The sequence below is a fragment of the Solanum tuberosum genome, unplaced genomic scaffold (assembly GCF_000226075.1).
Source record: "Solanum tuberosum cultivar DM 1-3 516 R44 unplaced genomic scaffold, SolTub_3.0 scf00407, whole genome shotgun sequence".
NCBI classification, from domain to species: domain Eukaryota; kingdom Viridiplantae; phylum Streptophyta; class Magnoliopsida; order Solanales; family Solanaceae; genus Solanum; species Solanum tuberosum.
Window position 1 is genome coordinate 315,594 of NW_006239324.1, and position 14,735 is coordinate 330,328.

A 14,735-nucleotide genomic window follows, 5' to 3' on the forward strand; every position below is an offset into this window, starting at 1 on the left:
GAAATTCTTCGATTTCAGGGCTGAAACTGGAAGCAGGCCTTCTGACTGTTCCTGGGAAACTGGCGCCTCTTTCTTCTCCTTTTTGCTCTAAGTTCGATGTATTTTGGAGAAAAGAGGTTTTGGTCAGGTTCTGACTAGGTTATTAGGCTTAAACTGAGTAAAACGACGTAGTTTAGGTGTAAAACGAGGTAGTTTAAATGCCCAATGCATAGGAAAAAAGACCAAAACGACCCTACTTAAAAACTGACGAGGGCCGACCACGAAGGGTCTGGCGAACCGTCACTAGGACCACGGCCCGTCGACTGGGTCGTGGTTGTGGCCCTGCCCTGCCTTTAGGTTTGGTAAGCCCCGTCTACGGTCCACTTCACGGACCGTGTGAAGGACCACTGGCTGTGAAGGACCACGGGCCGTGAAGGCCATAATGATTCTTCACTTGGGCTAGGGGTTTACTGAATTTGGATGACGGACCCATCCATGGCCCGTCATTGGTACTATGGCCCGTCATTGGTACCACGGCCCATAGTGGGCTCCGTGGTCTGAGGCCTGAGCTCGGGTGGTTCTGCCTGGCTTCCACGAGCCTTCCCACGGCTCGTGTGGTGGTCCACGGCCCGTGAAGAGATCCGTGGTCCACCACTTTTGGGTGGGTATGAACCACAATGAGGGTGACATGCCATGGTCCTGATCACGTCCCGTGAACTCCTCTGTGGTTCACCATTTTCTGCTGAAAAGTCCCATTCTAATTTCTGAGGTGTTACAGATGAGGTCTGGTAATAAATGAAAGCTTCGTTCTCGTTATGTTGGTTCGAGTTTACCATTAATGATTGGGTATATGTGAAAATATCGCCCATGAAAGGGGTGACGAGGTTTGGTACGTAAGAAATGAATGCTCAGTCAGGTGTTTCATGTGTCCCTATTGAAGAAATGCAACAGTGATCTGATTTTAGTCGTGCCCGTAAAAGAGTGCTGGCGTAAAGGATAATCTCTATTACAAAGAGGTTCCAGTCGAGATTTTTGACCGTTAGGATCGTAAGTTGAGGAACAAGGAAGTTGCTTCAATGAAAGTTCTTTGGAGGAATCAGTCAGTTGAGAGAGATACTTGGGAAACAAAGGCAGATATGATGGCCAAATACCCCCACCTCTTTCCTTCCGGTTCAGTTCCAGCGTAAGGTAATAGTCCCTCCATAGAAATATATTCAGATCATGTATTTGAGTTATTTCCATTTCTTAGTATGCATGCATGTTCTTAAAATTAGTACAACCTTCATGTATTAGTTTGGAGTCGGTCATTCCACCAATTTCCAGCATTTAGAATCTAGAATCAAGAAAATTGAGAAACATATATTTATGTCGTCGGAGTATTTTAGTCATCCATGTGATTGGGATTTAAGAGAAAGACTCCACTAGACACAACTACATAGATAGATTCTAGGGCACTCCTAAATCTATAGATATGATACCAAGTTTGTCACACTTCAAACTTGACCCTGGCACAATAAGCATTCAATGCTCTAAAAATCACATCGGAAGCACTTTATAGATATGATAGTCATGTGATTCCCCTACTAATTACTTAGGGTTGTTAGCCAATTTATGATCATTAAGACAAAGTATTAAACGAAATAATAATATTAATATAAAGCAAAAGTTATGATATATAAATCAACTTAGCGAAGTAGTATGTCTAATATGGCAAGCAATGACTCATTTAGTAACCATGACACAACATCTATCTATGAAGCCTATATTAAAGATTAATTTCTAACTCGAGAGGAAACTCAAAAATTTAATAAAACAAAAAAGTAGGGAGTCCCATGAGTAAGATTGTGGGCTCACCAAAAGTTTATCTGAATGCAAGTCCCTCCTAAGCAATGTGATCCTTGGAAATCTGATCCTCTCCTATACCTAACATATCACCAAAAACAACGATGGTGTGTCTGAGTATTGGGTACTCGCTAAGTGTCTTTGGGACAAAAAATCATCTAAAATAATACATACAACTTACTATAAAACAATTAAAATCCAATGATAGAGTAAATCATGTAACTTACTATAATCATCGATGATGAAAATGTTTATCAATTTCAAGTCATTTTATTCAAAAGTCATGTCATACTATTTAAGGCATAAATTGAGTCAAATAGCTCAACAATCATGCCAAATAGAAGACAAATTAGTAAGTAAACACAACTCAAGGAAAAAATAAGTCAATATGGGTGTCATACTTTCGGGCGAATCAAGTCAATCAGGTGCCACACTTCCAAGAGAATCAAGTTGGGAGAGTCATACTTTTAAGAATTCTTGTTTCATCGGGGTCATTAAGCCGAAGAGGTAAATCTCTCTATGTACTGAACCATCTTGATCGAAAGCGATTCATTAAGATCCATAACACTTATTCATCCTGTAGAATAACACAACGTGCCCATACAGGACAAACACAAATGATTGAAAATGACTCATTAGTTGATATTCTTCCGAAACCACCGTCTCATAAATAGAGGTATATCAAATCATTTCTCAAGTTTGAAGTCATGTTTAACGAACATGCCTGCATGTAGTCTTCAGTTCATCAGGGCTGACTATGTTAAATTCACTTCGCAAAATCGTCGATAACATGCCATACAATTTAGGCAACTGATAACCAAGAGAAACTACACAATTCTTCAATGCAGTAAGAAGTTGAATTTGCAAGGTGCTTTCACCAGAAGATTCTTCCCATGCCTAATCAAGGAACAACTCTAATCGGCAAAAAAGAAAGAACAGTAAATCACACAGATACAATTTAATGGGAAACAAAAGCATGTAGAATTCATTAAGAATCCGAATCTCACATGCAATTCTATCAACAAATTTTCCTCAAAAAATACACAAAATGAAAGTAAGGAGAATAGAGGTAATTAAGTTTGCCTCTCATTGGGTTAGAGAGTTTCATTTAAAGAGAAAAGTCTCACTAAGAAATCAATTCGCAAAAAAGCTACATTGCCCTATTCCTTGCTTGACACATGAGGTTTGCTAGAGCTTACATTGTCACTACTGTGGTTTCACATTTTACAATTGTCAAAATATCAAGAGTCATCAAAGTAAAAAGAATATTATCAGACATACCTAGACTCTTCTTCACTTAAATCCTCACTTCCACGCAGCATAACACTTGTACAGACACTACCAAAGCATAGAGGTAAGATTAGCATAAACAAAACGTACATATCATATTAGGATCATGATTAAAAGAAAATACAAAAATAAATCTCACGATTACAAATTCAATAAAATATCTCATAATCTTTCTCACAATTTCCCCAAAGGATGACACTAGTAAATCTGAAGAATATCTCTTAATATTTGTTCACTCCTTTGATCTTGAGGCTCTGGTAAGGCTCTATGCACCACTTACTATATTTAGCAAACAAGCTTCTCATGGATGCATTTCTTCTATTTCTCTGTGTATGTGTTAACATAGAAAATATCTCCCCTCTTCCAAAACATGGAGAGCAACTCTCAGCAACCAATGGTGAATTTAGTGGCGACGGCTCGGTCCGCTAAGTACCCCTCTAGCAACAACAAGAGAAGCATTGAAAACAATGGAGAGGAAATAAGAATGAAGCCCTCTCCCCCCCCCCCCCCCCCCCCCCCCCCCCCTCATCTCCTCCCTACACATTTTCCTTTTGCTTCTTCTCTATTTTATTAATGTTGCATTTGTAATTGTTGTAGTTGTCTTCTAGAACTACATGACCCAAATTCAAGCTAGAAAATGACGTAGGGAAGACAAATGTTGAGGAAGTGCACACCATAATAAATTTCTATATTTTAGCTATTTTTTGTTTCCTTGTTTGTTAAAAACTCTGTTAGTTACTGTTAAGTATTAGTTCCTCAATTTCAGCAAACAATAACTTAGTTTTAGCAGATTTTTAAGGATTACTTTACATCATCTTAGTTAAGCTCTGATGTATTTATTTAGTCTCATTTATCAATAGAAATCACTTTTCCTTTTTCTTCTTCAGTCAATTCTTATTCTCCTCTGTTAAACACTAACATTGGTATCAGAGCCCTTTAGTTCTTAAAGGACTTGTGAGAATTTGTGAGTTATATTGCGTAAAATCCAAATATAATCAAACTATTCCATAGAACTAGCTTGCAGAATAGTGGAAGGTGAAGTTATTTTTTCATCAATTGCTCCGCCAATTTTTGATGGAGGAAACTATCAGGTTTGGGCTGTTAGGATGGAAGCCTACACGGATGCATGTGATCTCTGGGAGGCAGTAGAGGAGGATTGTTAGTTTGTAGAGAATGAAGAACATAAAAATATGGTTATTTTTGTTATTGAACAAATGGGAACATCAGTTTGATAAACCAACAAAGAAAACTTAATAAAAGCAAAACTTCATTCTTCATTATAAATTCAAACTAATTTATAGAGTTTACAAGCCAACTGAAATTATGAAACCTACTCCTAAGGATTAGGGATAGTATTAGAAACTAATTAGGGATAAGATAGAAACTAATTAACTTCTAAACGGTAAATAACTACCCAACAATATAGAGAACTTGGACTGCTGCAGTTCTTATGCATATTTCTAACACTCCTCCTTGCTTTAAGAACTGTAAACTCTAAGTTTCTGCTTGAGAAGTTGAATGTTATTGTGTAATAATGGTTTGGTGAAGATATAATCCAATTGCTCTTCAGTTTTGCAACAAAGCAGAATCACATCACCATTTTTTGGCACTTCCCTCAGGAAGAAAAGCTTGATGTTGCAGTGTTTTGTTTTCCCATGAAATACAAGATTATGAGAAATTGCCATCGCAGATTGGTTGTCCACAAATAATTCAGTTTCCTTTGTTTGATTCATGTGCAGATCAACAAATATTCTTCTCAACCACAACGCTTGATTCACTGCTACTGTTGCAGCCATAAATTCTTCCTCTACAGAGGATTGAGCCACAATGTCATGGTTCTTTGAGCACCACGAAAACATTCCTGAGCCAAGACTAAAATAGTATCCAGATGTGCTCTTTATGTCATCTTCAGATCCAACCTAATCACTATCAGAATACCCAAGTAGTTATAGATCCAACCCAATCACTAGCAGAATAATAACTAGTGAAATCACCCTATGTCATGCATATTGTTAGATCACATTTCTTGAACTATTTGTGCTTATGGTCTTTTTGCTCTTAGTTCTTCTAGTGATTCTTTTTCAATTTTGATAGCGATGTTGATAATATCTTAGTATTAGTTTATATGAGAGGGTAGATGACCCTTATTATGAAGATGGTAAATGCTTATTCCATATATATGCGGTTATAAGTGTGGAAGAAGACCAAAATGAAGCTTGGTTATATGTACTAGCTAGATGAGAATATTTGGTGTGTATCTTTGTAGTAATTCATGAAATTTTGATTCATAGAGATGATAAGAAGACAAGATATTCCTAAAATAATTGGTTACCTAAAATTTCATAAAGTGGTTATAGTACTAGGCTTGACTGTGGAGTTGATAACCTGGAGTGGTTATAGTACCAGGCTTGAATATGGCGTTGATAACATGTGGATAAATGCATGATGCATTAAGTGCTTCTTGATTAGAACTCGAGGTTTGTTAAATGCAGATTTAAGGAGTAGTATTCTTAGGGTAAAACTCTCTAGAGATGTATTGAACATGATTTTTTTGGTATAGATTATTATAAACATCTCATGTAGTATATCTTTTCTCCTTTAGTCCAACTTGACCATCATTTGAGGATGAATGATTCCAAGGGGAAGTTATTGTAATACCCCAAAAATCTCTAAGCTATGATCCGAACCATTCTTCATAAGTGTATAAGGTTGTATCAGATGATTATTAATTGTGCATAGGTGTTAAAGTCAATTATTTAGTGTGGGAGGATATTTGGAGATTAATTAAGGTAATAATAATCCTCTAACAAGTTGAGTTGGAAGTTCCCTTATCGGTTAAGTTTTCATATAGGAATTTTCTTTCGTCAACTTCAAATTACCATATCTCTTAGAATATAAATATTTACGTGGCCCATAACCTAGAAAATTGAAGGTCTTTGAGTCTTCTTTCCAACGCCACCAAGTTTGCGTCATTTCGAGTTTGGAGTGGAGAGTTATGATCATTTTACTAAAAATGTTGTGCAATTCCGTTTTGGTCGTGGGAAAATTCTAAATAAGGTAATTTTCTTATCCTTATACCACTAGGAAAACCTTAAAAACGGATTTCTTAACTCCTATTTCCATCTTTTCAATTTCTTCTTCTCCTATGTCAAACCCTAATACAAAATTTGAAGGAAGATAAAAGCATAAGACTTCCAAGCAAGATTCTTTCAAATAGTTTTCAAGATTCTTCTTCAAGCATTGCTCTTCCAAAAATATTTCAAGATTCTTCTTCAAAGTAAGTCCTTTTCCAAGTGTTTTGATCTTTCCAACTTAAATTCCTTCTTATAATCATGATCACTAATAGAAATCTTAATTCTTGGCCATATGAATTTCAAGAAACTAATTCAAGAATCTCAAGAAAGAATTTCTTGATAGTTCTTCTTCAAGATTAATGGAATTTTGAAGGTATGTAAGATTATTATGATAGGCTCATATAATCAACTACTTTTGATAATGAAATACTCAACCCATTTGTTGATAAATTGCAGGCTAGTAATCCAAAAAGAAAGGATGTCAAAATACTACCAGGAAGGAAAAAATCAATATGTACTTGCTGAATCAACACAAGAAAGGAATGCCACCATTCAAGGGATAGATAATCAAGGTCACCACAATCCTAGCGTCTGACTAGGATAAAGTAACTCTGGAAGATAGACGATCAAATCAACCAAGATCAAGATCACACGAAGATCTTCAAGAAAAGGAAGAGTATCAATATTACAAGAAGATCTCCAAGAAGGAAGGAACCGGTTTACTCATGCACATATCTAATAACGACATGAATCAACCAACCAAAATCAAGGACTCAATTAAGCTCCTTGATTTGAAATACCCTTGGGTTATTCCTTAAAACGAGCAGTCCTCAAATACTATATAAACCACTCATAACCTTAGTTGTGAAGCACACACTTCACTTAAACTTGTACTGTTGTTTTCTATTGTCTTTCAGAAAAGCATTATATTCTCGTTAGTATACAATTGGAAAAAAAGAGAGAAAGAAAGATTTAAGTGTAGGTTATACAAGTAAAGGTTGTGTTAAAGTAGAATATCTGATTTGCATATCAGATAGGGTTTTTAGTTGTAATACTTTGTACCACCCAAGTTCTCAACAAGCTCTTAAGGAAACCCTTGTAACCCAAGGGAACTGGAAGTAGGAACCACATCGGTGTTCCGAACCAGGATAAAAACTCTCAGAGTCTTTTAGTTACTACATTTACTCTTACCTTATATTATTATACTAATCTACAGGTGAGTCAACTATCCCACACAGGAAGTCGACTGAAGGAATTTTTAATTCACCCACCCCCCTTGACTTTCAATTGGTATCAGAGCAAGTCTCACATATAAAGTGTTTAACCACACATGAGCAAATATCCATGACAAATATTAAATTTCTAGCGCTCTTCTTCAAGATGGTCACTCTTCAAATCGAACTCCTTACTTCAATGGCCAACATTACTCTCACCAGAAAGATAGATTCAGAATCTTTGTTTCCTCAAATGATCTCCAAGCATGGATTGTTATCAACAAAGTCCAAAGCCTATTCCCGGACTCATAGGACAAGATGCTACTTACAAACCCGTTGATCCAGAATGCTTTGATATCACAAAGGAATAACAAGAGGTAATTCAAACTAGTGCTAGAGCTATAAGCTTTTTATACTGTGCAGACAACAGAGCTAAATGTGAAAAGATCTTAACATTTGAAACTGCAAAAGAAATGTGGGATAAACTCGATGTAACTTATGAAGGAACTAACAAAGTAAAAGAGACTTGGATCAGTTCACTAGTAAATGGATATGAATTATTCAAAATGGTGGAAAATGACAATGTAGAAAACATGTTCTCAAGATTTAGAAAAATAATTTGTGAACTCAAATCTCTGAGAATGGTGTACTCTAACAGATTACAAGTAAAAAAAACTCATCAGTAGTCTCCCCAAGACTTGGGCAACTAAAGTTGCTATTCTTGAAGATGGAGACCCGCAACAAATGACCTATGATGAACTTCATGGAAATCTAATGGTCTATGAACAAAATCTTATTAACAGATACAACAAACATGATAAAAAAAAACTGTCGCCTTTACAACTGGGACATCTGAAGTCGAGGAAGAAGTCGATGAATATCAAATGAAGAAATGTCCCTCATAAATCGAGGAGTTAAACAAATGCTCAGACAAAGAAGGCAAAGGCCTCAACAAGATTTTAAGAACAATGAATATCAAAGAAATGTTGATCGATGCTACTAATGTAGAAAACCAGAACACATCAAACAAAACTATACAGAACGAATAAGAAGAAACAACAAGAGAAATAAAGATCCAAAGATTCTCCGAGCATGGAGTCAAGGAGAAACATCCGAAGACAATCATGATGAAACCGCAAACATATGTTTCGTGGCACTAGGGGAATCAAGTGAGGCAAGTCCTTTCAATTTTTCAAATTGTAATGTCTTACAAAACTCTTTGGATATGGTCACTAATGAATTGCAGAAAGTTATTGATGAATATAACAAAATTGCTCAAGAAAAGAAGGACTGGCAGATTCTTCTAGAAGCAAGTCAGATTGAAGTCGACTTACTAGTAGAAGAATTGGCGGAAGTAAAAATGCAGTTAAATAGCATTAGAAAGTCTCCTAGTCAGAGCTCCGTTAAATACAACAGATGTATCCTCAACAACATCAGAAAGTCTACCAGTCGTAGTTCAGATAGATCTAACAAATCTATTCCCGATTCATCTCATAACTCCTCTTTTCATTCTGTTGAGACCTTTGTTAAAATTACTTGTTATACTTGTGGTGACATTGGTCACCAATCTTTTAACTACCAGAAGTATTCTTCTGGAAAGTGGATTTGGAGACCAAAAGTTGCTCATTCTAACCATCAAAGACCCAAAAAATACTGGTACCTAAAAGAAATTAATCTTTTTGTCTTGCAGGAGCAAACCAAGAAAACCCACAAAAAGAGAATGTGGCTAATTGACAGTGGATGCTCCAAACACATGTGCGGAAAGAAACAAAATTTCAAAACTCTAAATTTTTTTGATGGAGGATAGGTACGGTTCGGAGACAATGCAAAAGGAGAATTAGTACGAGTCGGTTCTATCACTCTCAGCTCATCATCAGAAGTATATCTTGTAAATGGAATCAAACACTACTTTCTTAGCATCAATCAACTATGTGATGTTGGATTCAAAGTCTCGTTCAACACTACAAATTATACCATCAGACATCTGACTAAAGATATATTGATTGTTGGAGATCATGTTGATAATATCTACGTTTTGAATAATGTTGATTTGCCTACACTCACATGTCTCAGGGTTTCTCGCTTTTCATGAAAATGAATCCTGGCTATGTCATAGAAAACTTGGTCACATAAGCATGCAATTTTTTTGAATAATTGTCCAGACTTGAACTAGTCATAGGACTTCCAAAGTTAAAATTTAAGAAAGATCATATTTGTGACGCCTGTCAACTTGGTAAGAAAACTTGCCCTTCATTCAAGGTCAAGGATACTGTAAGTACCACTAAACCCCTTCAACTACTTCATATGGACCTATTTGGTCCCACTCAGACAATTAGTATCGATGGTAAGAAATATGCCTCCATAATTGTCGATGACTTCTCAAAATTCACTTGGGTTATTTTTCTATCTCATAAAAATGAAGCTTTTGCTAACTTTGAAGTATTTTGTAGAAAATTTCAAAGAGATGCAGGTTTCTTTATTTCTACAAATCATAGAGATCATGGTGGAGAATTTGAAAATAAAGCTTCTAAAGAATTATGTGATAAAAATGGATTTATTCAGAAAATCTTATCTCTAAGATCACCCGAACAAAACAGTGTGGTAGAATGAAAAAATTATTCTCTACAGGACACATCCAAAACAATGTTGTGGGGACGCAACCTCCCTGATCACTTCTGCGCTAAAGCAGTAAGTACTGCATGTCATATTCTAAACATATATCTTATCAGGCCCATACTGAAAAAGACTCCTTATGAACTCTTGAGAGAAATGAAGGAATAACTAGATCAATTAGAAGAAACCAAGTGTGGACCCTTATTGAAAGGCCCAAAAATTGTTCAGTAATCAAAACCAAACGGGTTTTTCGAAACAAGCTTAATGAAGAAGGAAATGTCATCCGTAGCGAAGAAAGATTAGTAGCTCAAGGATATTCGCAACAGGAAGGTATTGATTACGATAGAACTTTTGCTCTGGTAGCAAGGTTAGAATCTATTCAAATTCTGTTAGCATATGCATCTTTTAAGTGTTTCAAACTGTTTCAAATGGATGTAAAAAGTGCCTTTAAACGGTTTTATCAAAGAAGTTTTTTTTAAACAACCTCTTGGTTTTGTAAATTCTTCCTGGTCCTAATTATGTTTTCAAACTCTCAAAAGTGCTTTATGGTCTCAAACAAGCCCCAAATGCTTGGTATGAGATATTAAGTAATTTTTTACTCAATAACAATTTTCAAAGAGGGAAAATTGACACAACTCTTTTTATCCAAAGATCTGGGTCCTTCATTCTAATAGTTCAAATTTATGTTGATGATATTATTTTTGGAAGCTCTAACCCCTCTGTGTGTGAGAGTATTGCTAATCTTATGAAAGGAGAATTAGAGATAAGTCTAATGGAACGTTTATTAGTCAAACCAAATACACGAAGGGACTCATAAAGAAGTTTGGGTTGGAAAAAGGAAAAGCTTACGTAACTCCCATGAGCCCATCCACATGCCTTGATATAGGAAAAGATGTTGATGAAAAAATGTATCGAGGAATGGTCGGATCTCCACTCTATTTAACTGCTAGTTGACCAGACATTATGTTTAGCGTATGCAAGTGTGTACGTTTTCAGTTTGCTCCAAATGAATCACACCTCACTGCAGTAAAGCGAATCATTCACTATCTCATTGGAATTACAGATTTGGGATTATGGTATCCTCACTCCTCCCACTATGATTTAATTGGCTACTCAGATGTTGATTTTGCAGGTGACAAAAATGATCAAAAGCACTAGTGGAACTTGCCAAATTCTAGGTCAATCTCTGATATCTTGGCACAGTAAGAAACAAACTTCGGTTGCTTTACCTACCACAAAATCAGATTATCTAGCCGTGGAAAGTTGTGGTACTCTATTATTATGGATGATGCATCATTTACTTGATTATGATATTTCATGAGTCTGTTCCTATTTTATGTGATAATACTAGCGTCATTAGTTTATCTAAATATAATGTGCATCTTTCTAGGACTAAGCATATTGATATCAAGCATCATTTTATTCATGATCATGTTGAAAATGGTGATTTTTCTTTAGAATTTAACGATTATGAAAATCAATTAGCTAATATTTTTATAAAACCCTGCTTGAGGAAATGTTTTATTTTCTCTGTAATTGTCTCAGTATCTCTTCCTTTCATTAAATGTGATTTATTTACCTTTTTATGTTTTTTTTCCTATTGTGTTGCTGTTTATTCTCATCCCTTCGTTAGCTGCCTCTGTAATTATAACTCTGCTCCGTCTGTCTTCTTCATAAAACCATTTCTTTTCCATCTTTGTCACTCTCTTCTATATCCTGACTCTTCTTCTACTAAAACCCTTCTCTTTCTCCTCTTCTCTACTTATTCTCTTCCTTTTTTGTTCTTTCTCCATCCAAATCATGACGAGAACTCGGTCTATGGCTTCTATGAAAAGCTCCGATCATAACTCTTCGGGATCCATCACTGTGAACATTTTGTCTTCCTCTAATTCTTCAGATGACTCTCTAGTCTTTTCTTCTCCTTCGTTCAAACAAAAAGTCTCCTCTGTGAAAAACAAGAAAGATCAAAAGAAACCTTGCTCTAGTGCCTTTGGATTTCTGTCACCTGAAGACATGCAAAGGTTTTGGGGAGTTGAAAAGAAGAACATGTATGACGACTTCAAGTCTCGACCCATTGTTCCTGGAAAGGTATTCAACCTAAGACAGTTAGGGGATTCCCACTGTCCGGTAAGCTTCTTTCTCAAAACTCAGAAGCTCTCTCTGCTGTTTAGTATCTGTCGTCTTGATATCTTTGAAGTGGTTGTTCGTGTGTCTTATGAAAATCTTCGCATCTATAATGATAGTGGGGAGTTGGAAACTCTTGTTATGATTAGTCGTATTATGTTTAACGGTCTCTCGTTTGAGGATGTTTTTGGTACTAAGTTTTCTAGTGTAATTCCGCACATGAATGGCGTCTAGCCTGATGACTTTGAGGTGTCTTTAGAAGGTGCTAAAATTGTCGTGGATGAACCCGATGATGACTTGTCTGACTTTTGTCCATTGTCCATATGCTTCGCCACCACTCTTCTTCCCACGAAAGGCTTTTTGAGTAGCATCTCTACTCGGGGTGTGTTTGTGCTATATTGTCTGCTAAAAAAATACCGCATCAACTGGGCAACCTGGTTCAAAGAGTACATTTTAGAAAGTGCTGAAGACTCCAATGCTTCTGCTAGTCTCTCACATGGACTGCTCATCTCTAGAATTTTGGTGGATTGATTGGTTGATCTCTCCATGTTCACACATGTTGAGATCAATGCCGCTTATGTTTCTCATACTTTCTCAAGTATGGGGTATGAGGAGGTTGGTGCCAAATAGGTTAAAAAGGATTCTGTCAAGGCCAGGGTTTAGACTGTCAAGCCTACTAAAATTTTTGTAGTGTCAACTACTCTCTTGCTACAGGACATTGATGAACTCAAAATTTTCCTTCTTGCTGTGGAACATGGACTCGATACTCTCCAAGATGTGGTTGAAAATGTCTTTTGCATTCAGAAGGACACAAGTACAAATGTTGGTAAGCTACGTATTGCAATGACTGGTATAAAGCAGGAAGGCATCTTCATGGTCAACAGGTTAATCAAGCAAGTTGACTCCCTCAAAGGTGGAGTTAGGTCCTCCAACAATGACCTTGCCGTCTCTGTCTAGACATCCTACTCCAAGCTTTCTAAGAATGTTGAACGATCCTAGAATTCCTTCTGTGGGAAGGTTATCAACACCCTGAAATACTTTCTGGGTGATCGCTAGACCTTCTCTCTTTTGCCTATCCTTTTGCTACTTCTGAACAATATTTCTATGAGGGTCTGTCCCCTCTTTTGTTTATTTTGGTTGTATATTGAAGGTGCTTTGCCTTCCTACTCTGGTTTTTTATCCGTTACTACATGTTCTGGTTAATTATCATTTTTTGTCTGCTCTCTCTTTTTGATTAAGACAAAGGGGAAGAACCTATCCCAACAATTTATTAGACAGGACACTACAGAGACATGGGGAGCCATACAGCCTATAGTCAGGGGGAGCTGTACAATTCTCCTTGAAAACACCGAAAGACATATATTAGGGAAGTTTTATTATCTCTTTAGGCTTTATGCTACATTGTGAATTATCTATTTAGGATTTATGCTATATTGTGAATTGTTTGTCATTATCAAAAAGGGGGAGATTGATAGCCTCATATAATCGACTACTTTTAATAATGAAATACTCAACCCATTTATTGATAAATCGAAGGCAAGTAATCCAAAGAGAAAGGACATCAAAATACGACCAGTAAGGAAGAAATCAATATGCACTTGAAGAAGAACCACACGAATGGAAAGCCACCATTCAAGGGATACAAAATCAAGGTCACCACAATCCTAGCTTCTAACTAGGATAAAATAAATCTGAAAAATAGACGATCAAATCATCCAAGTATCAAGATCATACGAAGATCTTCAAGAAAAGGAAGAGTGTCAAGATTACAAGAAGATCTCCAAGAACGAAGGAATCGGTTTTCTTATGCACATATCTAATATAGACACGATTCAATCAACCGAAATCAAAGACTTAATTAAGCTCTTTGATTTGAAATACCCTTGGGTAATTTCTTAAAACGAGCAGTCCTGAAACACTATATAAACAACTCATAGCCTTAGTTGTGAATCACATAGTTCACTTGAACTTGTATTGCTGTCTTCTATTATATTTCATAAAAGCATTATATTTTTGTTAGTATACAATTGAAACAAAAAAAGAGAAAGAAAGATTTGAGTGTAGGTTATACAAGTAAAGGTTGTGTCAAAGTAGAAGATCTTATTTGCATATCAGATAGGGATTTTAGTTGTAATACTTTGTACCACCCAAGTTCTCAACAAGCTCTTAAGGAAATCCTTATAACCCAAGGGGACTGGTAGTAGGAGACATATTAGTGTTCCGAACCATTATAAAAACTCTTTGAGTCTTTTACTTACTACATTTACTCTTACCTTATATTGTTATACTAATCTACAAGTGAGTCAACTATCCCACACAGGAAGTCGACTGAAGGAATTTTTAATTCACCCACCCCCATTAACTTTCAATTGGTATCAGAGCAAGTCTCACATATAAAGTGTTTAACCACACATGATCAAAGATCCATGAAAAACTATCAAATAACTAGCGCTCTTCTTCAAGATGGTCACTCTTCAAATAAAACTCCTTACTTCAATGGCCAACATTACTATCACCAGAAAGATAGATTCGAAATCTTTGTTACCTCAAACGATCTCCAATATAGGGTCAGGTTGGGTTGAGCATTTTCAAGCCCTAC